Below are 8,220 nucleotides of genomic sequence, written 5' to 3' on the forward strand. Positions count from 1 at the left end.
GGTTATGCACAGAAATTCTTGTGTATTACTATTTATTTGATTGTATTACTATATATCCGCGTATTATACTATTTTCCGAAATTGTATAAAACAGTATCCAAATGCTCTTTAAAGTATATAAATAATGAGAATAGTCGTTAATGGAACAACACTGAATAACACTGAATCAAATCGTAACGCAAAAAATTAAAAAAAATGTAAAATAAATTGTTGACCCTTGGGTACAAACGCCCGTTACCACGCTACTGAGTAGAAAAAGACAGAGCTTGACCTCTACCGGTCGCTATCTCTTTCTTTCCGACCGGTCACATTTTTCTATACCTTCGCGCAGTCCATACTATATGTCGATGATACGGACAGAGAGAAACCTGAGAGCGGCCATCCCGCTTCGGGGGACGCCTGTCCTAATCTGCCCTCTGAGAAAGTGGACGTCAACTACGGCGTTACGCTCGGTAACGATCAAAGAGATCTCGGGTAACGATACATGGGTTCGTAATGTTCGTATCCGTGCTATGGTTCGTGTCCGAACTACTCAGATGGAGGGGATGTGCTAGTCGCGCAAGCCCCTCCTCTGTCAGTGTACGCTCGGCACTCGGCAAGCTTCGTGCGGGGAGAGAAGGGCAGACATACGATCTGCTGTTTCCTTCTCTCTTGAGCTGTAGAGGCCACGCATTTCGGGTATCGCCTCTCATGTCTCACCGAGTGCCGAGTCTCGAGTTGGCAAATCGACGATGCGCTATGTTACATTTATGTTTATATTTACGAGTTTTAATTGTTATATTTATAAATATTGCAATTATATTTACAAAAAAATTGCAAATTAATAAATAAATTTTATTAAACATAAAATCGCGTATAATCATGTACTTCCGTAGTTTTTGTACCATTAAAATTAAACATAAAATTAATTAATTAAATAAATATTTATAATCATAAAAACTAAAATTCGTAAATGTAATGTATAGAAATTCCCGTTCTGGCCAATATGTTTTTTTATTTAGAAAAAAAGTCATATTAAAAACATTAACTTTGGCATAATATATAAATTTAATATTTAAATGCATAATAATAGTAAAATATTAACTATCAAGAAAAAAAGGTAGTTTATAGTGTTCTTTTTACTCTTATTAAATTTTCCAAATCACAAGCACCAAAAGAGGGATATTGGATTAAAATAAAAACAATTTATTATACAAATAATGCACACGGTTAATGTTTCGACTATAGTTAGTCTTCTTCGGAACGGATTATTACGAAAGAAGAAGATAAATATCAAGAAACATGATAATTAATGTTCATTTAATATACTAAAACATTAAACATTAGTCAGACTAAAACATTAAATAATCACCTAACAATATAAACAAAATAAACAATAATCTAATTAAATCACAAATATAAAAACGCCGGAATAATCGAATGAAACCATGGCAAGATAAATTTATATTTATATTGAGAAGTGGTAAAATCTCTTCCGTCAGGAAGAAAATGTAAAAAATTATTAACGGGGGTATTTTGATTTAAAAGATCTTTAAAATATATATTTTGCAGGAATTTTTTATAGGGAAACGAAGAAAGTGAATAACGTTAAACTTTGCATGTTTACTTCACCTTATTTTAAAATTTTATTTTTATTTTTTAAGTAACAGAAATGCTTTTCCTTTCTATTATATTATAGGTATTTTGGTCACTAGAAGGTATAAATGACAGACGGTGTAAATAATTCTAGCTGTTCTATAGGTATCTGAAACGCAAAAAGCTAAAATTTTCTTATTCAGAAGAAGTATGTGGCTATCGTCTGAACTAAAACTAAACCAATATTTCCATTCTAGGCAGCTTTTTTATCAAAAATATTATTAATCAATATTAAATAAACAATTTACGGTCTAAGCTTGGATTTTATAGTAGCCTAATAATATTTTTTATATACTATATTTACATATTTTTTTCAACCTTAATAATTCCTCTTACGGTATTAAAAATCGAGATATTGAGCTTCAAAGTTTCAACTTTTAACATGGAATTCCTATTCCGAGCTATTGTAATACAGACATAATGAATTATGAAAAAAGTTTTCTCTAAATGTTTTTGAAAAACTAGTATATAATACATAAAAATAGAAATAATATGCGATAAGTGTCAATACCCTTGCGGTACGCGTTTTCGAGAATTACTTGTGTAAAATACGCGATTTGATGAATTTTTCGCTCGGTTCAGGAATGACAGAAGAGGAGAGGCGTCAGTTATTACTTGGCAACGCCGCATGAGTTCTCACGCGTGAAGTTAACTTCTTATTTTTTAGTTGTTATATGTAATATTTTGTATATAACATAACTTTAGTAAAATAAATTTTTCTTTTTAAGCATGAATACAAGTTGATCACGACTGGAGCCGGAGAAGGTCTTTAAAAATAGGTATTTTTCAGGAATTTTTAATTAGGTGAACGAAGAAACCGAATAACGTTAAACTTTGCATGTTCTTTTAATCTTATTTTAATCTTATATATTTTTATTTTTTAAGTAAAAAAAATATTCTTCTTATCTATGTTATATCTTGATCACTAAAAGACGTAAATGAGAGATGAAGTAAATGATTCCAGCTGTTCTAATAAATATCAGAAATGTAAAAACCAAAAACTTTCTTATTCAAAATAAGTGATGGCTATCGTCTGAACTAGAATAAACATTGTTTATTAGTTTTTTCTTTTAATAAAATACTAATAAAATTTTGAAAAAAGTTATAATATTTTTAATAAAAAAAGCCGCTTTTACACACACAGAATAGAAATATTGATTTAATTCTAGTTCAGACAATAGCCACACTTCTGCAAAATAAGAAAATTTTAGCTTTTTGTGTTTCAGATACCTAGAACAGCTAGAATTATTTACACCGTCTGTCATTTATAGTGACCAGGATATAACAGAAAAGAAGAGCATTTTTGTTACTTAAATAAAAATAAAATTTTAAAATAAGGTGAAGAGAAAAGAGAACATGCAAAGTTTAACGTTATTCACTTTCTTTGTTTCCCTACAAAAAATTCCTAAAAAATATCTATTTTAAAGATATTTTAAATCAGAATACCCCTGTTAATAATTGTTTACATTCTCTTCCTGACGGAAGAGATTTTATCACCTCTCAATATAAATATAAAATTTATTTTGTCATGGTTTCATTTGATTATTCCGGCGTTTTTATATTTGAGATTCAATTAGATTATTGTTTATTTTGTTTATATTATTAGGAAATTGTTTAATGTTTTAGTCTAGTAGACTAATGTTTAATGTTTTAGTATGTTAACTTAAACATTATCATGTTTTAATATTTATCTTCTTCTTTTATATTCATAGCAATCCGTTCCGAAGAAGACTAATTATAATAAGTATGGTCGAAATGTTACCCATGTGTATTGTTTATTTAATAAAGTGTTTTTATTTTTATCCAATATCCTTTTGTTGTTGCTTGTAATTTAGCCGTAATTTGGCCAATTGAACATGCATAGGTAAAATAAATTTAATAAGAGTAAAATAATATTATAAACTACAGTTATTTCTCATAGTCAATAATATAATTATTGGTATGCATTTAAATATTACATGTAAATATTATTATGCTAAAGTAAAGGTTTTTAATGTAAGACTTTTTTTAGATAGAAAAGCATATGTATAGAACCGTGACTTTTATACATTACATTTGCGAACTTTAATTTTTAAGTTTATAAATATTTATTTAATTAATTATATTTGCAATCTTTATATATTTATAAACTTCTAATATATATACATATATATATATATATTTATTTATAAATATAAAAAATAAAATTTGTAAATATAAACGCAAATGTAACGTATAGCGCATCGTCAATTTGCCAACTCGAGACTCGGCACTCGGCGAGACACGAGACACGAGACGCGAAACCCGAAATGCGTGGCATCGTGGTATAGCCGACGCGTGCTAACGGCAACGCCGCGCCGGCAACGTCACAGCTCAAGAGAGAAGGAGATAGCAGATCGTATGTCTGTCCTTCTCTCCCCGCTCAAAGCTTGCCGAGTGTCGAGCGTACATACACGGACAGAAGAGGGGCTTGCGCGACCAGCATATCCCCTCCATCTGAGTAGTTCGGACACGAACCATAGCACGGACACGAACCATGTGTGTACCGTTACCGAGCGTAACGACGTAGTTGACGTCCACTTTCTCAGGCGGCGCGTCAGTATACGTCCGCTAGAACGGAATGATCCCGGTGGCCGCTCTCAGGTTTCTCTCTGATACGGATATTGGCTTTCAACATTGGGTGCTATGACATCTGGTGGTGAGATGTGAACTATTAAAACCGCACACCTACGCTCAGAATATTTTCTCCCTCTCTATAATTTTCCTCTCAGAGGGACTTGTATGGGCCCACTCGCAAATATGTTGCATAGTTAGCCACATATTTATCAAAAACCTACGTGATATTACCGGTACAAAATATTTATTGTGCGGTTTCATCGGCCATATTGAACCATATGATATGTAAGCCTCGCCCCCATGTTGGATTCTAATAGGATATAGCAGGGGAGACCGGGGCGAAATCGTCACTATTTTTTCGGTGCCGATTTTTAACAAAACAAATAATTTTAGTAAAATGTGATATACCGTTGTAAAGAGTGAACCTTGGCTACAAAATTTATACGGACATTTTTTGTCTACATCGCTTTGTTCAATTGGTATAGAGTGAAAACGACAAAGATGCAAAAATTGAAATGTCAGAATTGCCGGGGTGGAGTCGTAACTCCATTCTCGGACTGAATTTTAAATAAAAACGGTAAATATGAAGAATTTGGGCCTCCTCACCGATTTCGTTAAACTTAGGCTTAATCGACGCGTTTTTGCACAAAACGACCAAATCTGGCAGAAAAAAGTGTCGCTCTGCCCCGCGAAGCGAGATATTAAACGTAAAAGTTGACAGAAATCAGGTTATGATTCTTGTCATACCGACGAGCTGTAGCGACTACGAACATGCCCTACAGCCATATGCGCATGCTCACAGTGGCCGCACGCGCATGCAGCAGATCACATGACAACTGTTTGGTTGGTAAGTCAGAAGTGTAACATAATTCGAAATGATATTCTTTCGGCGTATAGATTAGTGACGCGCTTTAAACACTTAAATACTTTTAAAGCGCGTCACTAATCTATACGCCGAAAGAATATCATTTCGAATTATGTTACACTTCTGACTTAGGGCCTAAGCAGAAAAGCTGTCTTGGCAGTGTTTTGTCTTATACTGTACAGCATTGTGCGTTACATAAGACAAAGACTTAAGGCATAAAACACTGCCAAAGACAGCCATTCTGCTTAGGCCCTTACCAACCAAACAGTTGTCATGTGATCTGCTGTATGCGCGTGCGTCCACTGAGTATGCGCATATGGCCACAGGGCATGTTTGTAGTCGCTACATCTCGTCGGTATGACAGATCTCATAACCTAATAGTCGACAACTTTAACCATGGTAGAAGTAACAAGGTGTGCTATTTTCCCGACGAGTTTTCGTCACGTTTTGCGCAGCACCAAGTTTCCGCCATCTTGAAAATAGTAACTGAGATCAGTTATACTAGATTCTAGTATCTAGATTAGGTTATACAGTTTTGCAGCAGTGAGCTCTATCCATAGATAATTATACAGTTTTATGAATATAAACAATTGTCTTTAAAATACCGTCGTGTTCATTTAAAACATGTAAAAATACGTCACGAAAGAATAAAAATGTACGATATTTTTCATTTCCAAAAAATAAAGAAATGATTGAGAAGTGGAAAACATTTTGCAAAGAGAATGTCAATCCAAACAACGGTATGTATATAATAGTACTGACAGTTCGTAAATAAAATTTAACAAATTAATAATAACAAAATATAATAAAGTTGATGAAATATATTATTTCAAATTTGTTTATCTAGCTCGGATTTGTTCTCAACATTTCCATTCTTCACAATACAAAGATCGATCCTTTTTACGCAAGTTACTACCGAACTATAGCCCTGTAAAGTCTCGGAAATTAAAATCTGATGCAATTTCAATGGAATTTGCAGAGGACAACGCAACTGTGATAGAAAATGATTTGAGTATGTATTACCTTTTTAAAAAAAAGGTAAAAAAAGGCGCCAAGTACACGCATAGTAGTGTATATGTATTATGTTGTTACCCTGTTATGTTGTTACCTCGAAAAAAACAAAGTGGTAGTATTATACCTCCAAATAGCTTTACCCTGTACATCCATCCTCAGTCCTATTACTCGTGTCCGAGCGTGGTGACTTCTCTTCATATACATGTGTTGCGCACGTGGATTATACACATTGTATATGGAACCTACAGTTTAACGCCGATTTCGAACGGCAATTTTTTTTTTAGAGAAGTTTTCTTGGCAAGACATACTCTCGGTGGTTTGCCATTGCCTGCCGAGAGGAGAACGAGCGAATAAAATTTTCTAGCTCTACCGGGAATCGAACCCGGGACCTTTGGCTCAACAGACCAGTGCGCTGTCTACTAGGCCACGCTGTACATACTGTTTATAAAATGCGTAATACTACAAAAAGGCGTGATATCCGTACAAAATTACCTTTTAAAAAAAAAGGTTAAAAAAAGGCACCAAGTACACGCATAGTAGTGTATATATGTTGTTACCTCGAAAAAAAAAAAGAAAGTGGTAGTATTATACCTCGAAAAAATCTAAGTAACAAGTGGTAGACGTAATCTTTATATCTCGAAAAATCTCGAAAAAATCTAAGTAGTAGTATCTTTATTTCCAAAAAATTATAACCCAAGTGATAGGGGAGACCGGGGCTAAGCCGACACTATTTTTTCAAAGGCAATTTTTAATATTTAATTAAAATTTTTAGGCAAATTCAATGGTATATATTTAAAGAGTGTTTCTTCAGATACAAAATTGATTCAGGAAGTTTTGCTGTACGTCGCTTTGTTTTGCCGCCAGGAAAGGAAAAGTGACGCGAAGACAAATTTTCAAATTGAAAAATGCCGGGGTAAACTCGACACTTCGCCTGATCGACACAATTTGATCTGGAACTTATTTTTTATTGTTTGAAACTAAAAATACATTGTTTATCGTGTATTTAGAAAGTACAAAAATTTGGAATTAAGTAAAACAATCATTGGAAATAATAAGAACAAAAATTGTTGAACTTTTAATTGTTTTCATCTAAACTCATGTCTAAAAAACATTTTATGCAAATAAATTCGCAATCAGACGTGCGCACACATTTGTCATGGGCCATATGGCTGCATGACAAGCATAGTTTGTTATTGGGAGCCGATCAAACGGCGTGATGTCGACTTTGTTCCAAACGTCATTTTTCAATTTTGTCATTCCAAAAATATAAAATTTTGAAAATATGCAAAAACCATTATCGGATTCGTATAGAGCATCGAATTTCCCATCAACTTTTAATTATTTTCATCTAAATTCATGTCTGAAAAACAACTTATGCAAGTAAATTCGCGATTACACGTGCGCACACATTTGTCATGGGCCATATGCTGCATTACAAGCATCGTTTATTATTGGGAACTAATAAAACAGCGTGTCGACTTAGCCCTGAACGTCGTTTTTTACTTTTGTTACTCCAAAAATATAAAAATTTTGAAAATATGCAAAAATTATTATCGGATTTGTATAAAACATCGAATTTTCCATCAAAATTACTTACCGGTAGATTCGCAAGAGTAAAGCTCGATGAAAGAGTAGACATTTTCGAGAGATCAGAAAAATTACTTTTTACTATCAAAAACGCTTATGTCGCGTTAAAAATTACACTATAACTTAGAATGTTACCAAATTCCGTTGATAATACTGACACATAAAGACGCATTTACAGTAGGAAAGGCAAGTTTCTACGATAGATTTAAATTGGCAAAAAGCCTAGTGTCAAGTTAGCCCCGTTGTCGGCTTAGCCCCGGTCTCCCCTACACATCACAAAATTATGTTACCTTATCAAAAAGAAGAGTCGCGCTTCAAGTGATCTATTACAATTACAAAAAAGAAATGATATCTCTTTAAATTACAGCGCCAATTACAGAGAGAACATATATATTGCCTCAAAAAATAATTGTTGCAGTACTTTGAAAAATCTTTACATTGTGTCAATTAGAATTACATTTCTACGTATCTGCTGTACAGCAACATTTCAAATTTTATGTATCTGCTATTTATCTGAAATATAC

General features: G+C 33.2%; 2 protein-coding genes across 7 annotated transcripts in view; one reads left to right on the plus strand and one right to left on the minus strand.

Moving 5' to 3' along the window:
• The window catches only part of LOC139813676 (uncharacterized), a 47,305-nt gene that overhangs the window by 20,871 nt on the left and 18,214 nt on the right, over positions 1 to 8,220 (minus strand). The window lies entirely within an intron of this gene.
• The window catches only part of LOC139813675 (uncharacterized aarF domain-containing protein kinase 5-like), a 122,582-nt gene that overhangs the window by 2,572 nt on the left and 111,790 nt on the right, over positions 1 to 8,220 (plus strand). The window lies entirely within an intron of this gene.

This window comes from Temnothorax longispinosus, chromosome 5 (genome assembly GCF_030848805.1).
Source record: "Temnothorax longispinosus isolate EJ_2023e chromosome 5, Tlon_JGU_v1, whole genome shotgun sequence".
Taxonomy (NCBI): Eukaryota; Metazoa; Arthropoda; class Insecta; order Hymenoptera; family Formicidae; genus Temnothorax; species Temnothorax longispinosus.